Source organism: Pezoporus flaviventris, unplaced genomic scaffold (assembly GCF_033815535.1).
Source record: "Pezoporus flaviventris isolate CSIRO_AGI_PZ_B2104156 unplaced genomic scaffold, CSIRO_AGI_Pfla_v1 ptg000031l, whole genome shotgun sequence".
In the NCBI taxonomy this organism is placed as follows: domain Eukaryota; kingdom Metazoa; phylum Chordata; class Aves; order Psittaciformes; family Psittacidae; genus Pezoporus; species Pezoporus flaviventris.
In genome coordinates, this window is record NW_026892579.1 from 6,222,211 (window position 1) to 6,234,886 (window position 12,676).

The following is a 12,676-nucleotide window of genomic DNA, read 5'->3' on the forward strand; positions in this document are numbered from 1 at the left end:
AATTTTATATTGGAATTATAAAATAAACCTCTGAAAAGAGGGATTATAGTGGAAACACTGGCAGACTCTTAGCTGGAGCATGCTACGGGTGCCTTTATAAACATACCAGGCACAATGGTTTTGAGCCAAAAAAGTGCTTCTTTAAAAAAATGTATTAAAAATTAATATATTCCTTATGCATGTCTAAGTTAAAGCTTCTCTGCATGAGCTTTATTAATTCCCTCAGGGCTGCTCTCTATCCATTGCAGACAGCAAAAATGTACTCTATATAAGATAAAATGGAACAGCATGACCCTCCATGGGATAAGTGGAATGCTTTGCTGGTAGATAGCAGCACCTTCCCCCATACTCTGCACACTGTACCCAGAATACAGCTACAAAACCGCTAGCCTTAAGGAACCTTGACTTTACCTCATCTTTTAGCTTTATTGTGTAGTGCAGGCAGCAAAACAGTGCACGGAAGAGCACATGGTGGATGTGTCAGAGTGTGGAGTTCAGGCTGCAACACAGCTAGTGAGGGTGCATGGACACAGTCCTGCTGGCCCTCTGCCCAGCCCCATGTGCACATGTGGGAATCTTGTGCTATGCCAGCCCTGGGGTAGCGGGGTGGGACACTCATCACAAAGGGATAACCTGAACCCACACAGCTGACATGCCTCAGGTCCCATGCTCCCGACTCCTTCCCTCCTTTCCTCCCTCCCTCTTGTCAGGACACAGCCAGGCAAGTAAACACCTTCTTTCTGAAATAGGGTCCCCCTCCACAAGCCAGGGAGCAAGTGGGGTTTGGCCACAATTGCGGTCACTTTTGCAACTGAAGAAGAAACAGTGTGCAATTTGAAAATTGGATATGGTCCGCAAACGAAATCTGACATACAAACAGCTAAAAATGCGGGTTATGTGCGATACCCAGCCCCACATCTGTACCCAATTTGCACAAAGGATTCTTGTCATTTTCTGGGGCTGAAACAAAACCCTGGTTCAGCAAGCCCCACAACTTTGGAGGGCTGAAATTTGAAGCAAAGTCTTTCAGACTGGTTTTGCCTCCGACAGAAACATTTCTTGCCGTAATTCCAGAGTTCCTATCTTCCAAATGCTATGCTTCCAAATGTTCTCAGCCCCAGCCACACATGGTTGAAAATGAGCCTGAGGCAACGTCAAGAAGACGCTGCAACATTTCTTTAAGAAGTGAGTATTAATATATTTCCTGTTAGACATTGAAAATAGGATTAGAGGTAATATGACAAAGGCCTTCTGTGAAATTAGGAATAAATGTCATTAATGCCCCCTGATGAGCAAAGTGGTCTCCCACCTGCATGTATGTGTCAGGCCTGCATTAGACTGTCATACATAACTGATAGTGAAATAAGACCACTGTCCACCAAATGCGAAAAGAAGCTCATGCTGCAAATTCATTTACAGTTAATTCATTTGCAAAGAGATTGATCTGATTAAAAATTGAGAAATTGAATCCGAATTGATTTTATTATATGAAGACTAGGATGATGTTATAAATACCTGTTATGTACACAGCAAATAAAACCAAACCAAAACAAAGCCAATGGAAGAAAATCCTTCTTCACCTTGAAAGGAGTACGTATCCTTTATTTCCTCTTACTAGCTCAAGATACAAGATAGTGCAACATAACATGTCTCTCTTAATAGTCATACCCCTTAAAGTAGTTTTCACCATATGACATTTACTAAACAGTGACAACTACTGGGGACCAGTATTTCAAGAAATTGGAAAACATGATTCCATTCAGACTTGAGTGACCAAAACATTTGAAATTACCCATTATAGGACACAATCCTGAGTTAGACGAGAGATGACCTTGTAGATCTATTCCATCCCTAGAGTGAGAACATGTCATTAGTAGACAGACAGAAGTGGTTGTGGGGGAGGGATGTGTGGGTGTGTGAAATTTAACTGCAGTTTATAATCAAAATACTGGCAGAGATTATTTCCCTTGGGCCTACAGTGGAATGTATGTGACACTTTCCCCATTCTTCTAAAGATGCAATACAGATACATGTTCTCTACTGTAAGGCAGCTTCAAAAGTCAGGGACCTTCTGCTCCCCAGTCAGGACTCTTCCCTTCACCAAGGGAAGAAATGAGCTGTCTTTCCACCCCCATAAATTGGCCCTTTTTTCTGAGACTGCCAGAATGAAGCTCTGACAAATCACGTAACTGTTAGTGCACAGTTTTACCAAAAATAGGGGGAAAAAAAAGTGTAGTAGAATGGAAGAGTAAATCAGAGCTGTTGTTTCATTGCTATGAGGGGCCTGGCTCCCTCCTCTCAACTGCCTCCACATAGTTACCAGGGGCTGCTGTCTGCCCCTGCTGGAGACATCTCTGCCCCATGCTGAAGCAGTCCCATCCCTAAAGGCAACTGCTCCAGCCCTAGCTATCTCGGGACCCCTCTCTGAACTCACAGCAGTTTGTCCATGTTTTGTATCAAGGGGGGCGCAAAACCGGGCATGATAATCTCATGTGTCATAAGTGTGGAGCAGAGGAGGATAATATCTCTAGATGGGTGGACTTTGCTCCTGCTGCCTGGTCACTGCTGGTTCCCACATGGCTCACGGTACTCCAGCATGCCAGCACCTCCTGCAGAGCTGCTCCCCAGCCCAGCTGCTCCCAGCTCGAGCCCTTGCAGGGTTTCCCCTCAGAGCTCCAGGGGTTTGCATTGATCTTCGTTAAATTTCACAAGATTGCTGTTGGCTCATCCCTTCAGCCCAACTGGGCCCTGAGGTTGAGAGCTGTGTTGTTGTTGCTCCTGAAATGATTTTACTAATCTTGTACATGCCTTGGAATCCCTTCAGTGCATTTCTGAAGGCAGCTCCAGGGTCAGATGATTTTCTGGAGCTGGCAAGCAGTGGCTGAGAGGCGAGCCAGGACATTTCCCACAGAAGTTCAGTTGCTGTGTTTTTGATTTATATTTTTATTTTGTAAATGGCACTTTTAAAATGTAAAAAAATAAACACCAAGTTGAGCACTGTAGCCCGGTACATACTTAGAAACAAAACGAAATGAATGCTGAGAATGCACTCAATTTCTGTGGCATGGCCACAATTTCAGGTTAATTTGGAGTTTTTGAAAAGAAAATATAAGTATATTGCAATGAATTTTTTCAAATGAAAATATATTGGTTTTCCATAATGAGGTCCAGAATGGTATTTCTAGTCTGAACAAGAATAAAGGAGCAGCACCTCCTAATACTCCCTGCCTAGGGCCCACTTTAAGGGGAGGAGAGACCCAGACCCATAATCTGCTTGTGCTCAGCTCCAAAAAACGACCTCCTACCTCTCAGTGGGTCCCTGATTGCTCTGCTCAGTTTCCAAAACAGTTTTGGAAGACTTTGATTTTATTCCAACACAGAATGAAGTATGTTTCAAAACCTCAACATTTTTTGTTAAATGGAATTTTCCCAGCCAAACCTACTATACGTTATTAGTCTTATAAATTCCCCGAGCACTTCCAGAATAATGAGAAAGGAGTACGGCATCCAGAAAAATCCCAAATCAAAACCAAGGCGGAAAGAAGAGATACAGCACGTCAGGAGGTCAGTGGTTGTGTGGCCACCCTGTACTGGCATAATCATATAGGGAAGGAGATTGTTATCATCGTGTTAAGTGCCCACAGGAGTAATCCAGCCTGGATGGTTTAGGGAGGGAGCAGCTCTGAGTTGTGCAACCTCCCACATGCTGTTCCCCACAGAGGCAATGCTCCCTGTGCGCACAGCCATCTGTCTCTGCATCCCCCTTCTCCTGCCTTGGCAGCTACCTCCTTCTCTGCATTTCCCCACCACTAACACAGCAGCCCTCCTCAAATGTCCCTATGGCAGGAGCTGCCGCTGCCAACACTGCCCTTCTGCTCGCTTGCCTGGAGGACCAGTGGGACAGGTAAACAGGGGAGACCAATGCTTTGAGAGGAAGTAGATTTGAGAGTGCACAGCCCAGCCCTGCTCACCTGGGAAGAGATAAGGGAGCCAGGGTCTCTCAAGAAGAAAGGGAATAGGTTCACTCCCTGCACAACTCCCACCTTCACCTTCCAGGGCTGACCAGGCACATCCCACAGCATGTGTTTGACCTACAGACAGCAAGGACTATGCTATGCCTGGTATTAAAGGCATTTTGTAGCCATGTATCACCTGGATCCTTTATCCTGTGAGGAATCCCCAAGCTGAGCCTGTTGTATCACCAGTGCGGTAACTGTGAGAGCAGGAGCTCCAGATCTACTCAGACACTCACAGCACGAGTCTTTGATAGAGCATGGCTGACTTACTGCTCTGCAGCAGGCTGAGCACAGCTCCTCACTCAAGTTCATGAACTGCGGTGTTGATCCTGAGGCTGTTGGGCTGGGCTGCGCTCAGAGTGTGATAGGTAGTCCACTTCTGTCTTAATTCTCCTTCTGAAGTATGGGGAAAATGCATACATTTCCCTGTTTTCCAGGATAAACACATTACAAGATTGTGAAAGTCTGGATGGGAACCAGAAACAAGAAAAATAAATGTTTCTCTTTTCCTATTAAAGTCAGTGGAATTTTTATGGGAAAGGAAGCAAAACCTTTACTTTCTGTAGCAGAATAATAATTTCAGCCTCGAAAAAAAAACAAAACAAAACAAAAAAAAACAAATCCCAGACAACCCCCCCCCAAAAAAAAAACAAAAAAAAAACCCAAACAAATATCCCCCCCAAAAAAAAAAACAAAACCTCACAAATGAACGAAAATAAAGCCCCAACCAAAAAAAAAACACAAAAAAAAAACAAACAAAGAAACAAAAAAACACCCCAAACCAAAACCGAAACCAAAACAAAAAGACCTCCGAACTAGAAGAGGCATCTGGTAGGAAGCTGCACATTTTTTGTCAAAGAGCTCAGACACCGTTATAAGATAATACGTATTTTTCCTTAGGATCATCTTTCAGCAAAATTATAAGCTCTTGGTTGAATGCTCAGCATCGAACAGCAGATGGTAAAGTGAGGATTTCTTGTGTCCTGATCTCTGAGAGTAAACACCACCTTTGTGGAAAAGAAAGCGCGGTTTACCAAAAGAGCAGTTGCACAGGTAGTTGATCTTTCTGCCTCTGTGTGGACAGGGGCTTTTCTGGCTCTGCAGCCCTTCTCCGGCAAGCTTTCCTATCAGACGTCTCTGCTCTGCACTATAGCTCTTCCCCAGGTCAGATGTCCGGGAATGTGAAGGTCAGGGACAGGTTCTGCACTTCCTCAGCCCCTTGTTCTCTGAGATTAAGATGAAACAAACAAAATTATTAACCAATCCAGAGCTGTGCTGTATTTATAGCAAGCATAATTAAGATCCTCTAGCTGGTCTGGGAGCTTCTGGGCTTGTTTGCCTCCTAAGATATTGCTTAGGGATATAAGCAGCTCTGGGAAGAGATTCCTGTGGAATTTTTTTATTCCTGGAGATCCTGGATGGATCCAGGTCTGTTATTTCATCTCAGAATCCCCAGCAGCCAGACAGCAAAGCAAGGATGTGAGGAGGGCACACACATCATCCGCTCCCTGCTGCATTTCTGCCTGGCCTAAGTTCTGCCCATCATTAGGGCATGAGGCTTTCTTCAGGATTTTCTCAGCAGGTTTCAGCAGATCCCATGTGCTTGGCCCAGCTTATGATAAAGTTGCTAGCAATGAAAACACACAATCTGCACAGTGCTTTAACAACTTGCAAAAAGATTCATTCAAACCTGCTGATCTGACTTATAGAAGCGATTTTTTTTTCCCAGGATAGAAAATGGGTGTTTCTCCACGCAGATCTTCTGTGAAGGTAACTGCACTGAATATCCCAAGCTGTGATTTCTAGAGGCTTCAGCCAACAGTTATTTGTACCTGTTTTCCTCTATAGCAGGAAGGGCTGTTTAGCTGAATACTCCTCAGCACAGTAAGACTTCAGGCTCTCTGCTAACCCTGTTCCCCATCCATCTCTGAGGTTTTTTCCTTCCCAACACCTTGGGCATCACAGAGCATTCCAGTGTTTGGAGGTTGAATTTGAAGGACCCTACACGTTACACATCCTGTCTTAGAAAGGGGTTGATACTTTTATTTTTCTTTAATTTGAAAAGCATTTAACTAATTGTATCATTTTTTCTTTGTATGATATTTGAAACATCTCATTACTAATGTTGTCTAACACTTCAATATAGCAGTGCTTCTATTTGCTTGTTTCTCTGGCAAATTTCCATGTTCTCACACACAGTGCTTTCCTCTGGATGATTCTGTTCTTGAGTGTTTTTCAAAATCATCCTAAATCCCATTTCTTGAAGCAAAACTGAGAATAAGTTATATAATTTCCTGTATTAAAAAGTTATTTTCTGATATCTTTGTAGCATGCAGTATCTTTCTATCTCAGAGCAGGAACTGGAATGTGACTGGTATAGTATAAATTTGACGCCTTTTGCCTTTTAAAGGAAAATTGTCTGATTTAGGCCCAATTTCAGATAAAATGCATTTGTTATGTGTTAAGGATATCCATGAAAAATTAACATTTTAGTGCTTCATTTGACAGCCTTATTAATAATGTTTTCACTGTATTATTTATATATGTTATTTTATTGAAGTACTTAAAAAACTTATTTCCCAGATCACATTTTACACCCGACTAAGTTCTTTAGCATATTAAAATTCAGGCATATTCGCACAAAAAAAAACACTGTAAATTCAGCATTGATTAACAGCAAACTTTTAAATGAAAACTCTAGAGGCTGTACAATTATGACAATCATCATTAAGAGATTTTTTAATATAACTTATAAAATAGAAACAGTGGCACTGTGTGTTGTTTCCTGTATTGAAAGCAACTATTATTTGATGCTTCTACCACATTGCTGTTTGAATGAGACATTAAAAATAGTGCTTCTCATTTGCCAGACTCTGAAGCTACCCAACTGGGAGGGAAGAGAAAGGAAGTGTTCAGGGTGTTTATAGAGAAAAGGTGCCAGATCCTGCTACCAGTGTAAGTCTAAAGTAAATTTACTCCCTATATTCATGAGTATTCTGGAATAGTATAAAACAATGTGACTCAGTCCATTGGGTAATAACAAGACACAGAAGAAAAAGAGAAAAGAAATTACACGAAAATAGGATAGACTGCATCCGAGTGATCACTGGTGTCTAGGATGCTAAGGCCTTTCAAGTTGTGCTGGTGGATCACGTTTTACCTCAGCAAAATGAACAAATTACAGTCTTGTCTAATTAGGTTTGATCATTCTTACATTCAGTCGCACCAATCCCATAGATCACATCTCTCAGGCATTTTTACAGCAGAAGTACAGAAGCAGTCAGACACCTGCAGCATCCCCAGCCCTCATCACTGGCTGATCAGTACCAGGAAAGAAAACGGCCCCCAGTAGTTCCATTAAACCCATGCATTTTTTCACTTCTCCTTTTACTTTGCCTTTCTGGTGCCTCCATGCTATGCCCCTGTGGTATGGTCCCACACTGCCTAAACTGTGCATACTTCAGAGCTGCTGATACTGCTAATGTGGTGCATAACAAGCCAACTGCACACCAAAATGTGGATTTGTATCAGAACTGTTTGCTTTTTTTTGCTAAGTCTCATGTGTCTGTGCAAAGGAGCTAATAAAATCAGAGAGGAGGTTCTGGGATGTTCATCATGTACAGTATTATGTTTTGTTTCAGTATGAAACAGCTGCATAAGGATTATACAAATGTGAGTTGCCAAAAATATTTTAAATATTTGAAAAAGGATTTGGTGGCATTTTTCTTATAAAAATAACTAATCCCTTCTGTGTTGACTAATGTGATGTACATAAAGGGGTTTGGCAGCCATACAGAATGAGGTGTCTCAGCTGCGGTTCATATAGACAGATCATTCTAGAGATGTACAGATGTGATGCACATTAAAAATGTAGAGTTACAAGCTTTCGTAAGGAGGTGAAGAGCAAAGCCTTGAATTTCATCTGGCATTGCACTGTTTTCACTGGGGGAAAAATAAAGTTCTTAAAGTCAGGAGCAAAACCTCAAGACCAGCCCTGTGCTAAACACTACAGCAAGGATTCCTGGGGAACCTGAGGAAGCTGCAAAATCCTGCTCAGAACTGTGATGCAGGAGAAACATGTGCTTAATGAAACTACTGAACATTGATGGCCAGGATTCATGTTTGACTCCTACTTCTTACCCCAATTCAGGATGCACAAGGAGTTCTTCACACCCCTTGGTGCCAAGACATACTGGAGGCAATGGCTGAAACCAGATCCCTCTGTGCCTCCCACATCTCCATTGAGAAGAAGTGTATGACCTCCATGAGATGGGGCCATCCATATCTACAGGGAAAGGGAATGCATTTGCCTTTGAGGATGCGTTTGCAGAAGCGGCAGAATACTGAAGCATATTTACTGTGCCAGCTGCAGGGCAAGAACCACTTCCCATTAGCTTGCTCCTGGTGTTTGGAAGGGATTGCAGAAAGTCTAGCAGTAGATCTGACCCAACTGCTTGATGTGAGGAAAATGGACTAGCACATAGAGAGTCACACGCATATCACACTTACCCACGTGAAAATGAATCTTTTGAAACAGCCCATTCTGCTATCTATATGCTGCAGAGCTGGATTTGTTGAATTCAATGTACATGAGCTGGAAAACTCACTTGCTTGTGTGCTGAAAGTCATGCATCAAGAACTTAAGCAAGCTTAACAGCGCACATGCCTTGCATTGTTCACAGCCATTTTCTCTCTAGGATTTCAGAGAAAAAATACAGGATCCCTAAGCCACTTTGCCATATAATTAGAGACACCACAGCTGTGTTCATCTAGCACTCCCTTTGAGGTTCAGGGCTCACACAGCCCTGTGTGTATTGCTATATGTTTATGATATGCTCAGCATTACCAGGACAAAAATAGAGTCCTTACTAGAGAAAATGTATAAACTCAAAGACAAAGAAAGTCATGACCTACCAGAAACCTAGAAATAATTGGTTTGTGTTCTTTAATAATTAAAAGCTTCCATCTGAGCATCCAGTCAAAGGAGGGATACTATTCAGGAGTGTCTTACACTAAAACTTAAAATACAGAAAATAAGATTTATTTTGAGGGGAAAGACTGGGAAACACAGGAAATGCTAATCACAGGAAAGTCACAGGACTGTACAAGGAGACCATCCCAGTAGGTGATTCTCTGTCTTGCATTGTCTCATGAATAGTAAAATTTAACAGACCATTTCCTTTTTTATATTATCTTTGCTTAAAAGAGACTTGAACCTTCAGATTTTCATTACATATCAGCACATAGCTGTGGATGACCTGCTGGTTTAGAGATTTTTGGTACACTGTAGTTTGAGTAGGAAGGGAAAGGTTGTATTGCAAAAATGAAGCAGCTTGTGTGTTGAAGATAGCTCGCTTCGTTTTATTACATAAAAGTGACTGGAAAGGGAATTGAGATCAGCATACACACAGCCTTGTGCATAACCCAAACACTGTCTTTAGTCAAGCTGGGAGAGTAATGGATAATGATGCCTAATGCAAAGCTTGCTACTGCAAAATGTTCTATATTTTCACTTCTCATGGGTGTACAAGCCCCAAGCTGAGATTGCTGATCATCCTTAAGAGATGCACTTGGAGCTGTGCAGCACTGACCCTGAAAACACTAATACTTCAATTTGCTCCAGGCATCACTTTATAGATATGAAAGTTATATTTTCACTTTTGTGTGTATAGAATATGCTGATATTGGAAAAATAAAACTCTTTTCCAAAATATTGCAGGTCTAGTTTCCAGTGTTAACAGAATACCAGAGATGAGTGACTTGCAGGTTTTCATTCTGAAATGACAAATGCTTTCTCAACTTGAATTAAAACATAGGTAAGTATGCAAAGGCAAGCAAACAGATCTAGATATCTTGATTTATAATGGCAGAAACACAAAACTTTACATGTTGAAGACTGGATGTATCCCAATTCAAGAAAACAGTGAATATAACATTCAAGAGGATGTTTATATGTGCAAACATATGAACAGATCTGTGATTTTAAGATGTAAATATGTGGGCATCAGTAACTTGGGCACAAGCTGCTATTTTTAATTTAAACTTACACTAAATGGGGCAAGCTCTTTTAATTTCCTAGCCTTATCTCCCAGTGCAGGCAGCTTTCACTTATGGCACGTAAATACCTTTTCTGTATTGCCTCCATAGGCAATTGGAAAGAAACCTGTATTTTAATAAAAATGAGGAAACTCATAAGGCTGATGCTTCTAGGGCTTAGCAAGCAATTATATTTACTTTATAAATACTAGCTGTTACATAGGCCTCCAGTTACGTTGACTGACCCTATCACAGCAAGAGTGCCGGGTCAGATGCAATTAGACTGGAAGTAATGTTGGAGTAAAACTCAAATCTGTAACAGAATGAGAAAGTGACAGCAAAAGCCCATTTTCTCCCTCCCCATTGAGGTCACGGATGGTACAACAGAATGCACTTACTGCATTATGTCTCTCCATCACTTTAGTAAAGAGGAAAAACAAATAAAAAATGCATTTCTTATTTAACATCCAGCAACAGCTCAGGTCTCAGCATCTAGACTCCATTCAAACACTAATGCTCACACAAAACTGTTAGTCAATTACAGGAATGTTTTTCATTTCTGTTCCCTTTTTTATCCCCAGCAACAAAATTTCTTATGACATTTTCTGGAAACTCCCCATAGATTTGTGCCACAAAACAAAGAAGAGGAAAATAAAATCCTTATTATTTGAACATCTCAGTGATGGCTGTAAGCAGTTGGTACATTTTTAGATCAGTAGTTGTACTCTTGAATCCTTGTCACTGAGAGGAGAGAACTAACAAGTACCTTGAAAAATTCTTACCGAAACATAAAACTCAGCTGTATTTACATGCATTCTCTGGAGGAAGGATTTAACAAAGCTTGAAAGGGTGGGATTTGCTTGCTAATTTTTAAGTAATGAAAAATCAAAAGATTTGAAATGGTCAACTGATATTAGCTAAAATAACCTTTGTGAAAAGATGTTTATTTAAAAAGGATGTTTAATTTAATTTTATAACTATCAAGCAGAATAACAACTCTTTCATACTGCATTTGTTCACATATTGCATGTCAGCAAAAAAACATCCCTACTGATTACTCAACCAGGATTATTTCTGACAAGAACTAATACTTGGGGTTTATTCCTAGCATTTATTTAGCTGGCATTTAGTTTACTATGTCTTTATTTTTTTTCTAAGCTGACAAGTGCTGAACACTTGCAGACAGAGCTGAAGGAACCTGCAGTCCCTTAGTGAATTTAAACAGAGCAAAAATAAGAGCTGGGGAAGATTTGACAGTGATCAACAATGGTGGTGTTGTTTTACAGGGATAATTAGAGTTGCCATTACTTTTTGCTATTAGGTTTCACACTGCAAAGTTAAAAATATATAAACATGAAATCATTGTCAACTGGCCTTTATACTAACTGTAAAGGTCTGTGCATTCATACTTCTGCAGCTTCCACGGTCAGGTTTGTGATCCTGGTGGTGCTTACCGGCATTTCTCATCAGGACTGTGAGGGCTGTAGCCTGCAGCAGAAAGCTAGAAGCTTTCTGCTTCTAGCAGAAAATTGGGTCTTACTCAGAAGTGGGATAGACATTTGGGTCCAGAATTCATGCTCTAATCTCTCTAGTGTATTAAGAATGTATTGAATAGACCAGAGTGTTCTTGTGGATAAGGGAAAAGCAGACAGCTCAGCCAGAAAACACTTCTTAGACCACAGCAGCAAAATGGACAGATAAATGTCTTCGCAGACCCTGGGAAGAAGGGAAAAACAGAAGCAAGACTGTTGACATGTTGCTTCCTTCAAGGAAATTGCAAAGCAAAAGTCAAGAGCCACTGTCCCCAGCAAACCAAATGCTGGGTCAGTTGCCTGGTGGCCACTGCAATGCAGGAGCAATTCCTATATCTTCCTTCCTGAGAAGGTCACCAAGCTTCCTCCCAGACATTCCCCATCTCAGAGCCAAAGAAGACAAAACAATCCTGATTTGTAACAGTGCATAGAAATATTCAAACAGATTGGAAGCTGAACTTACTTATTATTTCCCATAGAGCAATTCCACATCGTAGATCCCACAGTAGCACCACCAATAAATGGTGATCCAGAAACTTTGGTTTCATGTGGATTTGGCCACTACCATGGATCGTGTGAGCTCTAGATGAGGCTCCATTCACTACAGAAGGTATGAGAAAATGTTTATTTCCTATGGGACTTTTATGGTGCCTAACAATGCACAAATTGATGCTACCGCTTTTACTTCAGCTGGGATATTTCCAGGCTTTTACGAGCTTTCCCATCTCTGTTTCTAGTTCCTGTTTCTATAAAAATTGTGGGAACTCAGATTGCTCAGCCCTCGGTTAACTTGGCTTAAAACTAGCCAATGGACTGAAAAGTAAATGGAAAGACAAACTTAGTAGCACGTAAGAACAGTATGATCATATAAACCTTGTTTGTAAAGGGAGCTGGGCTAAAAACATATATTATTCTAGTTCAGGTGGTGGAAGCTATTAGGAATTGGTCATTAAATGGCTGCTTACTTGTGGTTTGACTTGAGGGTACAGCTTAGGGGGGTGTTAATTGGTTGATTCAAACTTGAATTTCCACACTGTAGACTTTTTAAATTGCTTTAAAGTTTAATCCTAACTCTAAACTTTTGGAGTTTCT

General features: G+C 41.1%; 1 long non-coding RNA gene across 1 annotated transcript; it reads left to right on the plus strand.

The window, feature by feature from the left end:
- The first annotated feature begins 715 nt into the window (after nucleotides 1–715).
- Nucleotides 716–12,404, plus strand: LOC133273416 (uncharacterized). The gene is made up of 3 exons (XR_009744782.1): nucleotides 716–1,185; nucleotides 6,887–6,971; nucleotides 12,322–12,404. It is a non-coding gene; the product is annotated as an uncharacterized LOC133273416 (long non-coding RNA).
- Nucleotides 12,405–12,676: the final 272 nt, after the last annotated feature.